Source organism: Micromesistius poutassou (assembly GCF_964030765.1).
Source record: "Micromesistius poutassou genome assembly, chromosome: 1".
NCBI classification, from domain to species: Eukaryota; Metazoa; Chordata; class Actinopteri; order Gadiformes; family Gadidae; genus Micromesistius; species Micromesistius poutassou.
This window is the reverse complement of record NC_140271.1, coordinates 30,031,865-30,046,056: the sequence shown is the minus strand read 5'-3', so window position 1 is coordinate 30,046,056 and position 14,192 is coordinate 30,031,865. Positions and strand designations below refer to the sequence as shown.

Genomic DNA, 14,192 nt, shown 5'->3' with positions numbered 1-14,192 from the left:
ACATAAACCAGTTGTTTTTTTGGTAAATTAGGGTTATTTATTTGAAATAAGTTTAACCAAGGATTTCAATAATCAGAAACGGGCAAGTGGGTGCTGTGTAAATCATCCAAAACAATATAACCAAAACCCAGATTTGGGACTAACAAGTAAAACAAAAGCATGAAACAAAAATCCCTCTTGTTACTGAAAACCAAACACAAAGAGCACAGCACCCCTAAACCTAGTGAGGCTAACACAAATTGACTACAGGTGTGCAAACATAATCAGCAGCAAAAGTAAATCCTTGCCCAGTTCCTGAAAGGAGGTCACAAAACAACACAAAGTCTATTGAGTAATAGCACAGCTAACACAATCTTACTCAAACAGTCAACCCAATCACAAGATGTGGCAACGAGGCAAGCTGATCATCGGAATGAGAGCTGCCCTGAGCAGCAGCCCTGCAGCCTAGTTGAAGGGGGAGCGTCTTGCTGGTAGCTTCTGGAATGGAGGAACCGGTGGAGCGCTGAGCCAATCCGTATCACTGGTACCGGGAATGAGGGAGGTGAAGGAATGCTGATCCACTGGGCGGCCACCAGGAAATGGGCGGGGCTGGCCAGGCCAGTTCCTCAGCAGGGAACCGCCTGATTAGCATACCACTGCAAACATTGGTTACACACAAACAGCGGTGGCTGTAACACCTCCCCCTACAACGTTCCACACCCCCAGTCCCGGCCTCCATGCCTCCAGCAGACCCCCCAGCAACACCCCCACATGAGGGCCCCCAGGTCCAGGCCCCAGGGGACCAGGACCGTGACCCGTACTGGGCCAGCACCCAGACCCAGACACACACGGACCAGGCCTCCCCCTACAACGTTCCACACCCCCAGTCCCGACCTCCATGCCTCCAGCAGACCCCCCAGCACCACCTCCACACAGGGCCCCCAGGTCCAGGCCCCAGGAGACCAGGACCGTGACCCGTACTTGGCCAGCCCCCAGACCCAGACACACACGGACCAGGCCTCCCCCTACAACGTTCCACACCCCCAGTCCCGGCCTCCATGCCTCCAGCAGACCCCCCAGAAACACCCCCACATGAGGGCCCCCAGGTCCAGGCCCCAGGGGACCAGGACCGGGACCCGTACTGGGCCAGGGTTAGGGTTAGGCAGGCACGGACCAGGCCTCCCCCTACAACGTTCCACACCCCCAGTCCCGGCCTCCATGCCTCCAGCAGACCCCCCAGCAACACCCCCACATGAGGGCCCCCAGGTCCAGGCCCCAGGGGACCAGGACCGGGACCCGTACTGGGCCAGCCCCCAGACCCAGACACACACGGACCAGGCCTCCCCCTACAACGTTCCACACCCCCAGTCCCGACCTCCATGCCTCCAGCAGACCCCCCAGCACCACCTCCACACAGGGCCCCCAGGTCCAGGCCCCAGGAGACCAGGACCGTGACCCGTACTTGGCCAGCCCCCAGACCCAGACACACACGGACCAGGCCTCCCCCTACAACGTTCCACACCCCCAGTCCCGGCCTCCATGCCTCCAGCAGACCCCACAGCAACACCCCCACATGAGGGCCCCCAGGTCCAGGCCCCAGGGGACCAGGACCGGGACCCGTACTGGGCCAGGGTTAGGGTTAGGCAGGCACGGACCAGGCCTCCCCCTACAAAGTTCAACACCCCCAATCCCAGCCTCCATGCCTCCAGCAGACCCCCCAGCAACACCCCCACATGAGGGCCACCAGGTCCAGGCCCCAGGGGACCAGGACCGGGACCCGTACTGGGCCAGGATTAGGGTTAGGCAGGCACGGACCAGGCCTCCCCCTACAACGTTCCACACCCCCAGTCCCGGCCTCCATGCCTCCAGCAGACCCCCCAGCAACACCCCCACATGAGGGCCCCCAGGTCCAGGTCCCAGGGGACCAGGACCGTGACCCGTACTGGGCCAGCCCCCAGACCCAGACACACACGGACCAGGCCTCCCCCTACAACGTTCCACACCCCCAGTCCCGGCCTCCATGCCTCCAGCAGACCCCCCAGCAACACCCCCACATGAGGGCCCGTACTGGGCCAGGGTTAGGGTTAGGCAGGCACGGACCAGGCCTCCCCCTACAACGTTCCACACCCCCAGTCCCGGCATCCATGCCTCCAGCAGACCCCCCAGCAACACCCCCACATGAGGGCCCCCAGGTCCAGGCCCCAGGGGACCAGGACCGGGACCCGTACTGGGCCAGGGTTAGGGTTAGGCAGGCACTGACCAGGCCTCCCCCTACAACGTTCCACACCCCCAGTCCCGACCTCCATGCCTCCAGCAGACCCCCCAGCACCACCTCCACACAGGGCCCCCAGGTCCAGGCCCCAGGGGACCAGGACCGGGACCCGTACTGGGCCAGGGTTAGGATTAGGCAGGCACGGACCAGGCCTCCCCCTACAACGTTCCACACCCCCAGTCCCGGCCTCCATGCCTCCAGCAGACCAGCAGACCCCCCAGCATTCGATAAACCGGTAACCGGTAATCGGTAAATCGGTAATCCATAAACTCCAATACATTCAAAACTCCGCCGCCCGTCTTCTCACTCATACCCGTTCACGCGATCATATCACCCCTGTCCTCCAGAACCTCCACTGGCTCCCCGTCCCTCAGCGTATTCAATTCAAACTCCTCCTTCTCACCCACAAAGCCCTCCACAACCAGGCCCCCTCCTACCTCACTGACCTGCTCCACCACTACACCCCTCCCCGTCACCTCCGCTCCTCTGATGCCAACCTCCTCACTGTCCCTAAAACCAAGCACAGAACCTGGGGAGACAGAGCCTTCTCCGTTGCTGCCCCCACCCTCTGGAATTCCCTCCCCAAACACATCCGTGACTGCAATGACCTCATACTATTCAAATCACTACTCAAAACACACCTGTTCCATTCTGCCTATAATTCTTAACCACTACTTTCCTAATTTTGTTTTTGTTCTGTCTGACTGTTGTATTGTGCTGTTTTATTTACAATGTATCTACTTTTCTGCATTTTCTTCTATGTGTTTCTGTATTTTTAAATGTATTTTAATTACTTATTTTTCATCTTCGTCTGTAAAGTGTCTTTGAGTGACTGAAAAGCGCTTCCAAATAAAATGTATTATTATTATTATTATTAAAGTTCCTATAACTAACGTATACAGATTTAGTCTTTTCGACAATAGGCTCTGCTTACCTTTATTTTATGGGCCCGTGGCAGGGAAAATCAGATCCTCGTGTTCGATCGGCTCGGTCAGTCCAGGTCCGCCTTCCTTGGAGGAATCACGTCAGGATCACCAAATTGTTATGATATTTTAGTCCAGGAAAGGCCGCCGAGACAGGATCGCTTTTAACTCACTTTATTTGGTTAAGGTTATTGGTCTATTGTATATCGTCTATGAAACAAAAGGAGAGGGATCGTATATAACACGCATGGAGCATCTCTAAGCTTTACATCTAATCGATACGCCGCCCAAGAGATTCTGATTCTAAAATGGCGGAGTCCGAGTTAAATAGGCAGGTAGAGGTGGGCGTGTTCTGTGGCTTTAAAAGCCCGCCCCCTTCATCTATGTATGATCAGCTGGTTGTGCCTGCTTATGTTATGTTTACTCAGTATTGTGGCTATGGGAGAATATTATGGCTGAAATATGTTACATTATCTATATACATATAATATATAACAATTAACTTTGACGGAAAGTCCTCCTTAAGATAATATTTCTGATTCTGCTTCAGCTTCAGATGCCATCAAGAGGGGTCTCTGGTCGTAATCAGTCACAAGTCTGTCCCTGACCAATCAGCATTCATTAGCATTAGCATGCTAGCGTGTACGGCCAACAACAACCCAAACTGTAAGAAATCGAAAGGACATAAGTACTCATTCATTCGACTTTTTAACTATAATCTATATTGAACTTGTGGAATCTACAATACTATCTGCAATATTTCAACGACAAGCAGGTGAAAGAGATACATTTAGCCATCTAGCCCCATAGACCCCCATTCAATCTGCACTCATGTGATCACCCCCAGTGGAATTCTAATGGAACTGCGACCAAATTCGATACAATGGGGCTCAATAGAGAGTGCCAAGGCTCTCCATAGATGGGCTCTGATGCAGCCATCTTTTCCTCCGTTTGGAGGATCCAACGGCTGGATCCATCGCAGCCCAAGGTAGCCCAAAATTCATTGCGTGCCGGTTGATTTTCCCAGTGTAAACATTGGCGTCAGCTGTGGCTGTGGAGTTGAGCCTGGATTTTACGGAATAAGTTAACGTGAGCAGGCCAGCTAATGTTACCTAAGGTCAGGTCGGTTTTAGGTACGGGCGAAGCGGGCAGCCGCCCAGGGCGGCATTACAGGGGGGGCGGCACGAGCACAAGAAAAAATAAATCTGCGCATTTTCTATTATCGATCATACCCCCCCCCCCCCGTCAACAACTCCGCCAGCCCGTAATCGCCCACCCCCCCCCGTCAAGAACTCCGCTAGCCCGTAAGCCCCTGCCCCCCCCCCCCCCCGGTCAACAACTTATCGGGGGTAAGTTGTTGTTGTTGTTGTTGTTGTTCTGTAAGTCTGTTTGTGTCTGCGACGCGCAGACACAAACAGACTAAACAAACTGATCAGGAGGGCTGGTGATGTTGTGGGGGAGGAGCTGGACACCCTGACGACGGTGGCAGAGAGGAGGATGCTGTCCAGGCTTCAGTCTATCTTGGACAATGTCTATATATATATCAGTGGCGGCTTCTCCAGTGAGGAGAGGGAGGAAGATCCTCCTTAACATTGTTGAGAATAAAAAATGTAGATTTCCCAGACTACTTCCCACTTGTAAGTTCCCAGTTGTTCCGTTCCAGTTGTTCCATACCAGTCGTAAGTTCCCAGTTGTTCCGTCCCAGTTGTAAGTTCCCAGTAGTTCCGTCCCAGTTGTTCCGTCCCAGTTGTAAGTTCCCAGTTGTTCCGTCCCAGTTGTAATTTCCCACTTGTAAGTTCCCAGTTGTTCCGTACCAGTCGTAAGTTCCCAGTTGTTCCGTCCCAGTTGTAAGTTCCAAGTTGTTCCGTCCCAGTTGTAAGTTCCCAGTCGTAAGTTCCCAGTTGTTCCGTCCCAGTTGTTCCGTCCCAGTTGTAAGTTCCCAGTTGTTCCGTCCCAGTTGTAAGTTCCCAGTTGTAATTTCCCAGTTGTAAGTTTCCAGTTGCTTTAAACCCCAGGCTAAAAGCCATTATAACCCCTAGATTACTACTACTATTATGCTAAATTACACTATACAGTAGCCAACAGTGGGGACCGTAGTTAATGGGATCATCGCAAACACGTTGAACATAGGAGGAGCTGGGTATTTATTCAAATACAAGGAGAAAAAAGCGAAAATAAGACGACGGAATTCAAAAGGGCCAACTTTGACGGCACGCCACGGACACGCCCTTCAACGTACAGTCACAAATAACACGGCGTTGGTTGAGTCCCATTTTCTGACTGTACTGACCAATTGTGAAAGTAAGTTCCCAGTTGTTCCGTCCCAGTTGTAAGTTCCCAGTCGTAATTTCCCAGTCGTAAGTTCCCAGTTGTTCCGTTCCAGTTGTAAGATCCCAGTTGTAAGTTCCCAGTTGTTCCGTACCAGTCGTAAGTTCCCAGTTGTAAGTTCCAAGTTGAAATTTCCCAGTCGTTCCGTTCCAGTTGTAAGTTCACAGTCGTAAGTTCCCAGTTGTTCCGTCCCAGTCGTAAGTTCCCAGTTGTTCCGTCCCAGTTGTAAGTTCCCAGTCGTAATTTCCCAGTTGTTCCGTCCCAGTTGTAAGTTCCCAGTCGTAATTTCCCAGTCGTTAGTTCCCAGTTGTTCCGTTCCAGTTGTAAGTTCCCAGTCGTAATTTCCCAGTCGTAAGTTGTTCCGTCCCAGTTGTAAGTTCCCAGTCGTAATTTCCCAGTCGTAAGTTCCCAGTTGTTCCGTTCCAATTGCATGTTCCCAGTCGTAATTTCCCAGTCGTAAGTTGTTCCGTCCCAGTTGTAAGTTCCCAGTTGTTCCGTACCAGTAGTAAGTTCCCAGTTGTAAGTTCCAAGTTGTAATTTCCCAGTTGTTCCATCCCAGTCGTAAGTTCCCAGTTGTTCCGTCCCAGTTGTAAGTTCCCAGTCGTAATTTCCCAGTTGTTCCGTTCCAGTTGTAAGTTCCCAGTCGTAATTTCCCAGTCGTAAGTTCCCAGTTGTTCCGTTCCAATTGTAAGTTCCCAGTCGTAATTTCCCAGTCGTAAGTTGTTCTGTCCCAGTTGTAAGTTCCCAGTCATAAGTTCCCAGTTGTAAGTTCCCAGTTGTTCCGTTCCAGTTGTAGGTTCCCAGTTGTAAGTAACCAGTTGTTCCGTTCCAGTTGTAGGTTCCCAGTTGTAAGTTCCCAGTCGTAAGTTCCCAGTCGTAAGTTCCCAGTTGTTCCGTACCAGTCGTAAGTCAGTTGTTCCGTCCCAGTTGTAAGTTCCAAGTTGTAAGTTCCCAGTTGTTCCATTCCAGTTGTAGGTTCCCAGTTGTAAGTTCCCAGTCGTAAGTTCCCAGTCGTAAGTTCCCAGTTGTTCCGTACCAGTCGTAAGTTCCCAGTTGTAAGTTCCCAGTTGTTCCGTCCCAGTTGTAAGTTCCCAGTCGTAATTTCCCAGTCGTAAGTTCCCAGTTGTTCCGTTCCAGTTGTAAGTTCCCAGTCGTAATTTCCCAGTTGTAAGTTCCCAGTTGTTCCGTTCCAGTCGTAAGTTCCCAGTCGTAATTTCCCAGTCGTAAGTTCCCAGTTGTTCCGTTCCAGTTGTAAGTTCCCAGTTGTTCCGTCCCAGTTGTAAGTTCCCAGTTGTTCCGTCCCAGTTGTAAGTTCCCAGTTGTTCCGTCCCAGTTGTAGGTTCCCAGTTGTAAGTTCCCAGTCGTAAGTTCCCAGTTGTTCCGTCCCAGTTTTAAGTCAGTTGTTCCGTCCCAGTTGTAAGTTCCCAGTTGTAAGTTCCCAGTTGTTCCGTTCCAGTTGTAGGTTCCCAGTTGTAAGTTCCCAGTCGTAAGTTCCCAGTCGTAAGTTCCCAGTCGTAAGTTCCCAGTTGTTCCGTAACAGTCGTAAGTTCCCAGTTGTAAGTTCCAAGTTGTTCCGTCCCAGTTGTAAGTTCCCAGTTGTTCCATCCCAGTTGTAAGTTCCCAGTTGTAAGTTCCCAGTTGTAAGTTCCCAGTTGTAAGTTCCCAGTTGTTCCGTCCCAGTTGTAAGTTCCAAGTTGTTCCGTCCCAGTTGTAAGTTTCCAGTTGTTCCGTTCCAGTCGTAAGTCAGTTGTTCCGTCCCAGTTGTAAGTTCCCAGTCGTAATTTCCCAATCGTTCCGTTCCAGTTGTAGGTTCCCAGTTATAAGTTCCCAGTCGTAAGTTCCCAGTCGTAAGTTCCCAGTTGTTCCGTACCAGTCGTAAGTTCCCAGTTGTAAGTTCCAAGTTGTTCCGTCCCAGTTGTAAGTTCCAAGTTGTAATTTCCCAGTCATTCCGTTCCGGTTGTAAGTTCCCAGTTGTAAGTTCCCAGTTGTTCCGTCCCAGTTGTAAGTTCCCAGTCGTAATTTCCCAGTCGTAAGATCCCAGTTGTTCCGTTCCAGTTGTAAGTTCCCAGTCGTAATTTCCCAGTTGTTCCGTTCCAGTTGTAAGTTCCCAGTTGTTCCTTCCCAGTTGTAAGTTCCCAGTCGTAATTTCCCAGTTGTTCCGTTCCAGTTGTAGGTTCCCAGTTGTAAGTTCCCAGTCGTAAGTTCCCAGTCGTAAGTTCCCAGTCGTTCCGTTCCAGTTCTAAGTTCCCAGTTGTAATTTCCCAGTTGTTCCGTTCCAGTTGTAAGTTCCCAGTTGTTCCGTACCAGTCGCAAGTTCCCAGTTGTAAGTTCCCAGTTGTTCCGTACCAGTAGTAAGTTCCCAGTTGTAAGTTCCAAGTTGTAATTTCCCAGTTGTTCCGTCCCAGTCGTAAGTTCCCAGTTGTTCCGTCCCAGTTGTAAGTTCCCAGTCGTAAGTTCCCAGTTGTTCCGTTCCAATTGTAAGTTCCCAGTCGTAATTTCCCAGTCGTAAGTTCCCAGTCGTAATTTCCCAGTCGTAAGTTCCCAGTTGTTCCGTTCCAATTGTAAGTTCCCAGTCGTAAGTTGTTCCGTCCCAGTTGTAAGTTCCCAGTTGTTCCGTCCCAGTTGTTAGTTCCCAGTTGTAAGTTCCCAGTCGTAAGTTCCCAGTTGTTCCGTTCCAGTTGTAAGTTCCCAGTTGTAATTTCCCAGTCGTAAGTTCCCAGTTGTTCCGTTCCAATTGTAAGTTCCCAGTTGTTCCATCCCAGTTGTAAGTTCCCAGTCGTAAGTTCCCAGTTGTAAGTTCCAAGTTGTAATTTCCCAGTCGTTCCATTCCAGTTGTAAGTTCCCAGTTGTAATTTACCAGTTGTTCCGTTCCAGTTGTAAGTTCCCAGTTGTAATTTCCCAGTTGTTCCGTTCCAGTTGTAAGTTCCCAGTCGTTCCGTTCCAGTCGTAAGTTCCCAGTTGTTCCGTTCCAATTGTAAGTTCCCAGTTGTTCCATCCCAGTTGTAAGTTCCCAGTCGTAATTTCCCAGTCGTAAGTTGTTCCGTCCCAGTTGTAAGTTCCCAGTCGTAATTTCCCAGTTGTAAGTTCCCAGTCGTAATTTCCCAGTCGTAAGTTCCCTGTTGTTCCGTCCCAGTTGTTCCGTTCCAGTTGTAAGTTCCCAGTTGTAATTTCCCAGTTGTTCCGTTCCAGTTGTAAGTTCCCAGTTGTTCCGTACCAGTCGTAAGTTCCCAGTTGTAAGTTCCAAGTTGTAATTTCCCAGTCGTTCCGTTCCAGTTGTAAGTTCCCAGTTGTAATTTCCCAGTTGTTCCGTTCCAGTTGTAAGTTCCCAGTTGTTCCGTACCAGTCGTAAGTTCCCAGTTGTAAGTTCCCAGTTGTTCCGTACCAGTAGTAAGTTCCCAGTTGTAAGTTCCAAGTTGTAATTTCCCAGTTGTTCCGTCCCAGTCGTAAGTTCCCAGTTGGTCCGTCCCAGTTGTAAGTTCCCAGTCGTAATTTCCCAGTTGCTCCGTTCCAGTTGTAATTTCCCAGTCGTAAGTTCCCAGTTGTTCCGTTCCAATTGTAAGTTCCCAGTCGTAATTTCCCAGTCGTAAGTTGTTCCGTCCCAGTTGTAAGTTCCCAGTCGTAATTTCCCAGTCGTAAGTTCCCAGTTGTAAGTTCCAAGTTGTAATTTCCCAGTCGTTCCGTTCCGGTTGTAAGTTCCCAGTTGTTCCGTCCCAGTTGTAAGTTCCCAGTCGTAATTTCCCAGTCGTAAGATCCCAGTTGTTCCGTTCCAGTTGTAAGTTCCCAGTCGTAATTTCCCAGTTGTTCCGTTCCAGTTGTAAGTTCCCAGTTGGTCCGTCCCAGTTGTAAGTTCCCAGTCGTAAGGTCCCAGTTGTTCCGTCCCAGTTGTAAGTTCCAAGTCGTAAGTTCCCAGTTGTTCCGTTCCAGTTGTAAGTTCCCAGTTGTAATTTCCCAGTCGTAAGTTCCCAGTTCTAAGTTCCAAGTTGTAATTTCCCAGTCATAAGTTGTTCCGTCCCAGTTGTAAGTTCCCAGTTGTTCCGTCCCAGTTGTAAGTTCCCAGTCGTAATTTCCCAGTTGTTCCGTTCCAGTTGTAGGTTCCCAGTTGTAAGTTCCCAGTCGTAAGTTCCCAGTCGTAAGTTCCCAGTCGTTCCGTTCCAGTTGTAAGTTCCCAGTTGTAATTTCCCAGTTGTTCCGTTCCAGTTGTAAGTTCCCAGTTGTTCCGTACCAGTCGTAAGTTCCCAGTTGTTCCGTACCAGTAGTAAGTTCCCAGTTGTAAGTTCCAAGTTGTAATTTCCCAGTTGTTCTGTTCCAGTTGTAAGTTCCCAGTTGTAATTTCCCAGTTGTTCCGTTCCAGTTGTAAGTTCCCAGTTGTTCCGTACCAGTCGTAAGTTCCCAGTTGTGAGTTCCAAGTTGTAATTTCCCAGTCGTTCCGTTCCAGTTGTAAGTTCCCAGTTGTAATTTCCCAGTTGTTCCGTCCCAGTTGTAAGTTCCCAGTCGTAATTTCCCAGTTGTTCTGTTCCAGTTGTAAGTTCCCAGTTGTAATTTCCCAGTTGTTCCGTTCCAGTTGTGAGTTCCCAGTTGTTCCGTACCAGTCGTAAGTTCCCAGTTGTGAGTTCCAAGTTGTAATTTCCCAGTCGTTCCGTTCCAGTTGTAAGTTCCCAGTTGTAATTTCCCAGTTGTTCCGTTCCAGTTGTAAGTTCCAAGTTGTTCCGTACCAGTAGTAAGTTCCCAGTTGTAAGTTCCAAGTTGTAATTTCCCAGTTGTTCCGTCCCAGTCGTAAGTTCCCAGTTGTTCCGTCCCAGTTGTAAGTTCCCAGTCGTAATTTCCCAGTTGTTCCGTTCCAGTTGTAATTTCCCAGTCGTAAGTTCCCAGTTGTTCCGTTCCAATTGTAATTTCCCAGTCGTAAGTTGTTCCCTCCCAGTTGTAAGTTCCCAGTCGTAATTTCCCAGTCGTAAGTTCCCAGTTGTTCCGTTCCAATTGTAAGTTCCCAGTCGTAATTTCCCAGTCGTAAGTTGTTCCGTCCCAGTTGTTCCGTCCCAGTTGTAAGTTCCCAGTTGTTCCGTCCCAGTTGTAAGTTACCAGTTGTTCCGTTCCAGTTGTAAGTTCCCAGTTGTAAGTTCCCAGTTGTTCCGTTCCAGTTGTAAGTTCCCAGTTGTAATTTCCCAGTTGTTCCGTTCCAGTTGTAAGTTCCCAGTCGTAATTTCCCAGTCATAATTTCCCAGTTGTTCCGTTCCAGTTGTAAGTTCCCAGTCGTTCCGTTCCAGTTAAAAGTTCCCAGTTGTTCCGTTCCAATTGTAAGTTCCCAGTTGTTCCATCCCAGTTGTAAGTTCCCAGTCGTAATTTCCCAGTCGTAAGTTGTTCCGTCTCAGTTGTAAGTTCCCAGTCGTAATTTCCCAGTTGTTCCATCCCAGTTGTAAGTTCCCAGTCGTAATTTCCCAGTCGTAAGTTGTTCCGTCCCAGTTGTAAGTTCCCAGTTGTTCCGTTCCAGTTGTAAGTTCCCAGTTGTTCCGTACCAGTCGTAAGTTCCCAGTTGTAAGTTCCAAGTTGTAATTTCCTAGTCGTTCCGTTCCAGTTGTAAGTTCCCAGTTGTAATTTCCCAGTTGTTCCGTTCCAGTTGTAAGTTCCCAGTTGCTCCATCCCAGTTGTAAGTTCCCAGTCGTAATTTCCCAGTCGTAAGTTGTTCCGTCCCAGTTGTAAGTTCCCACTCGTAATTTCCCAGTTGTTCCGTCCCAGTTGTAAGTTCCCAGATGTAATTTCCCAGTTGTTCCGTTCCAGTTGTAAGTTCCCAGTTGTTCCGTCCCAGTTGTAAGTTCCCAGTCGTAATTTCCCATTTGTTCCGTTCCAGTTGTAAGATCCCAGTCGTAATTTCCCAGTCGTAAGTTCCCAGTTGTTCCGTTCCAATTGTAAGTTCCCAGTCGTAATTTCCCAGTCGTAAGTTGTTCCGTCCCAGTTGTAAGTTCCCAGTCGTAATTTCCCAGTCGTAAGTTCCCAGTTGTTCCGTTCCAATTGTATGTTCCCAGTCGTAATTTGTTCCGTCCCAGTTGTAAGTTCCCAGTTGTTCCGTACCAGTAGTAAGTTCCCAGTTGTAAGTTCCAAGTTGTAATTTCCCAGTTGTTCCGTCCCAGTCGTAAGTTCCCAGTTGTTCCGTCCCAGTTGTAAGTTCCCAGTCGTAATTTCCCAGTTGTTCCATTCCAGTTGTAAGTTCCCAGTCGTAATTTCCCAGTCGTAAGTTCCCAGTTGTTCCGTTCCAATTGTAAGTTCCCAGTCGTAATTTCCCAGTCGTAAGTTGTTCCGTCCCAGTTGTAAGTTCCCAGTCATAAGTTCCCAGTCGTAAGTTCCCATTTGTTCCGTCCCAGTTGTAAGTTCCCAGTTGTAAGTTCCCAGTTGTTCCGTTCCAGTTGTAGTTTCCCAGTTGTAAGTAACCAGTTGTTCCGTTCCAGTTGTAGGTTCCCAGTTGTAAGTTCCCAGTCGTAAGTTCCCAGTCGTAAGTTCCCAGTTGTTCCGTCCCAGTTGTAAGTTCCCAGTCGTAAGTTCCTAGTTGTTCCGTCCCAGTTGTAAGTTCCCAGTTGTAAGTTCCCAGTTGTTCCGTCCCAGTTGTAAGTTCCAAGTTGTTCCGTCCCAGTTGTAAGTTTCCAGTTCAGTTCCAGTCGTAAGTCAGTTGTTCCATCCCAGTTGTAAGTTCCCAGTTGTTCCGTTCCAGTTGTAGGTTCCCAGTTGTAAGTTCCCAGTCGTAAGTTCCCAGTCGTAAGTTCCCAGTTGTTCCGTACCAGTCGTAAGTTCCCAGTTGTTCCGTCCCAGTTGTAAGTTCCCAGTAGTAAGTTCCCAGTTGTAAGTTCCAAGTTGTAATTTCCCAGTCGTTCCGTTCCGGTTGTAAGTTCCCAGTTGTTCCGTCCCAGTTGTAAGTTCCCAGTCGTAATTTCCCAGTCGTAAGAGCCCAGTTGTTCCGTTCCAGTTGTAAGTTCCCAGTCGTAATTTCCCAGTTGTTCCGTTCCAGTTGTAAGTTCCCAGTTGTTCCGTCCCAGTTGTAAGTTCCCAGTCGTAAGTTCCCAGTTGTTCCGTTCCAGTTGTAAGTTCCCAGTTGTAATTTCCCAGTCATAAGTTGTTCCGTTCCAGTTGTAAGTTCCCAGTTGTTCCTTACCAGTCGTAAGTTCCCAGTTGTAAGTTCCCAGTTGTTCCGTACCAGTCGTAAGTTCCCAGTTGTAAGTTCCAAGTTGTAATTTCCCAGTCGTTCCGTTCCAGTTGTAAGTTCCCAGTTGTAATTTCCCAGTTGTTCCGTTCCAGTTGTAAGTTCCCAGTTGTTCCGTACCAGTCGTAAGTTCCCAGTTGTTCCGTACCAGTAGTAAGTTCCCAGTCGTAATTTCCCAGTTGTTCCGTCCCAGTCGTAAGTTCCCAGTTGTTCCTTCCCAGTTGTAAGTTCCCAGTCGTAATTTCCCAGTTGTTCCGTTCCAGTTGTAAGTTCCCAGTCGTAAGTTCCCAGTTGTTCCGTTCCAATTGTAAGTTCCCAGTCGTAATTTCCCAGTCGTAAGTTGTTCCGTCCCAGTTGTAAGTTCCCAGTCGTAATTTCCCAGTCGTAAGTTCCCAGTTGTTCCGTTCCAATTGTATGTTCCCAGTCGTAATTTCCCAGTCGTAAGTCGTTCCGTCCCAGTTGTAAGTTCCCAGTTGTTCCGTACCAGTAGTAAGTTCCCAGTTGTAAGTTCCAAGTTGTAATTTCCCAGTTGTTCCGTCCCAGTCGTAAGGTCCCAGTTGTTCCGTCCCAGTTGTAAGTTCCCAGTCGTAATTTCCCAGTTGTTCCGTTCCAGTTGTAAGTTCCCAGTCGTAATTTCCCAGTTGTTCCGTTCCAGTTGTAAGTTCCCAGTCGTTCCGTTCCAGTCGTAAGTTCCCAGTTGATCCGTTCCAATTGTAAGTTCCCAGTTGTTCCATCCCAGTTGTTAGTTCCCAGTCGTAATTTCCCAGTCGTAAGTTGTTCCGTCCCAGTTGTAAGTTCCCAGTCGTAATTTCCCAGTTGTTCCATCCCAGTTGTAAGTTCCCAGTCGTAATTTCCCAGTCGTAAGTTTTTCCGTCCCAGTTGTAAGTTCCCAGTTGTTCCGTTCCAGTTGTAAGTTCCCAGTTGTTCCGTACCAGTCGTAAGTTCCCAGTTGTAAGTTCCAAGTTGTAATTTCCCAGTCGTTCCGTTCTAGTTGTAAGTTCCCAGTTGTAATTTCCCAGTTGTTCCGTTGCCAGTTGTTCCATACCAGTTGTACGTTCCCAGTCGTAATTTCCCAGTCGTAAGTTGTTCCGTCCCAGTTGTAAGTTCCCAGTCGTAATTTCCCAGTTGTTCCGTTCCAGTTGTAAGTTCCCAGTCGTAATTTCCCAGTCGTAAGTTCCCTGTTGTTCCGTCCCAGTTGTAAGTTCCCAGTTGTAAGTTTCCAGTTGTAATTTCCCAGTTGTTCCGTTCCAGTTGTAAGTTCCCAGTTGTTCCCTACCAGTCGTAAGTTCCCAGTTGTTCCGTACCAGTCGTAAGTTCCCAGTTGTAAGTTCCAAGTTGTAATTTTTTTACCCCATATGAAAATAGCTTACAGCACCTGGTATTCCCAGGCGGTCTCCCATCCAAGCACTAACCAGGCCCGACCGTGCTTAGCTTCTGAGATCAGACGAGATCGGGCGTGTTCACGGTGGTGTGGCCGTAAGCAATTGCTCCTGGCACCAGACAGGAC

General features: G+C 49.0%; 1 protein-coding gene and 1 non-coding gene across 2 annotated transcripts in view; one reads left to right on the top strand and one right to left on the bottom strand.

Moving 5' to 3' along the window:
• LOC311403690 (uncharacterized protein) overlaps positions 1–14,192 on the top strand; it is a gene marked incomplete at both ends in the record, with an annotated part of 35,360 nt that overhangs the window by 767 nt on the left and 20,401 nt on the right. The window lies entirely within an intron of this gene.
• On the bottom strand, positions 14,049–14,167 carry LOC311392944 (5S ribosomal RNA). Its single transcript, XR_014659007.1, has one exon. It is a non-coding gene; the product is annotated as a 5S ribosomal RNA (ribosomal RNA).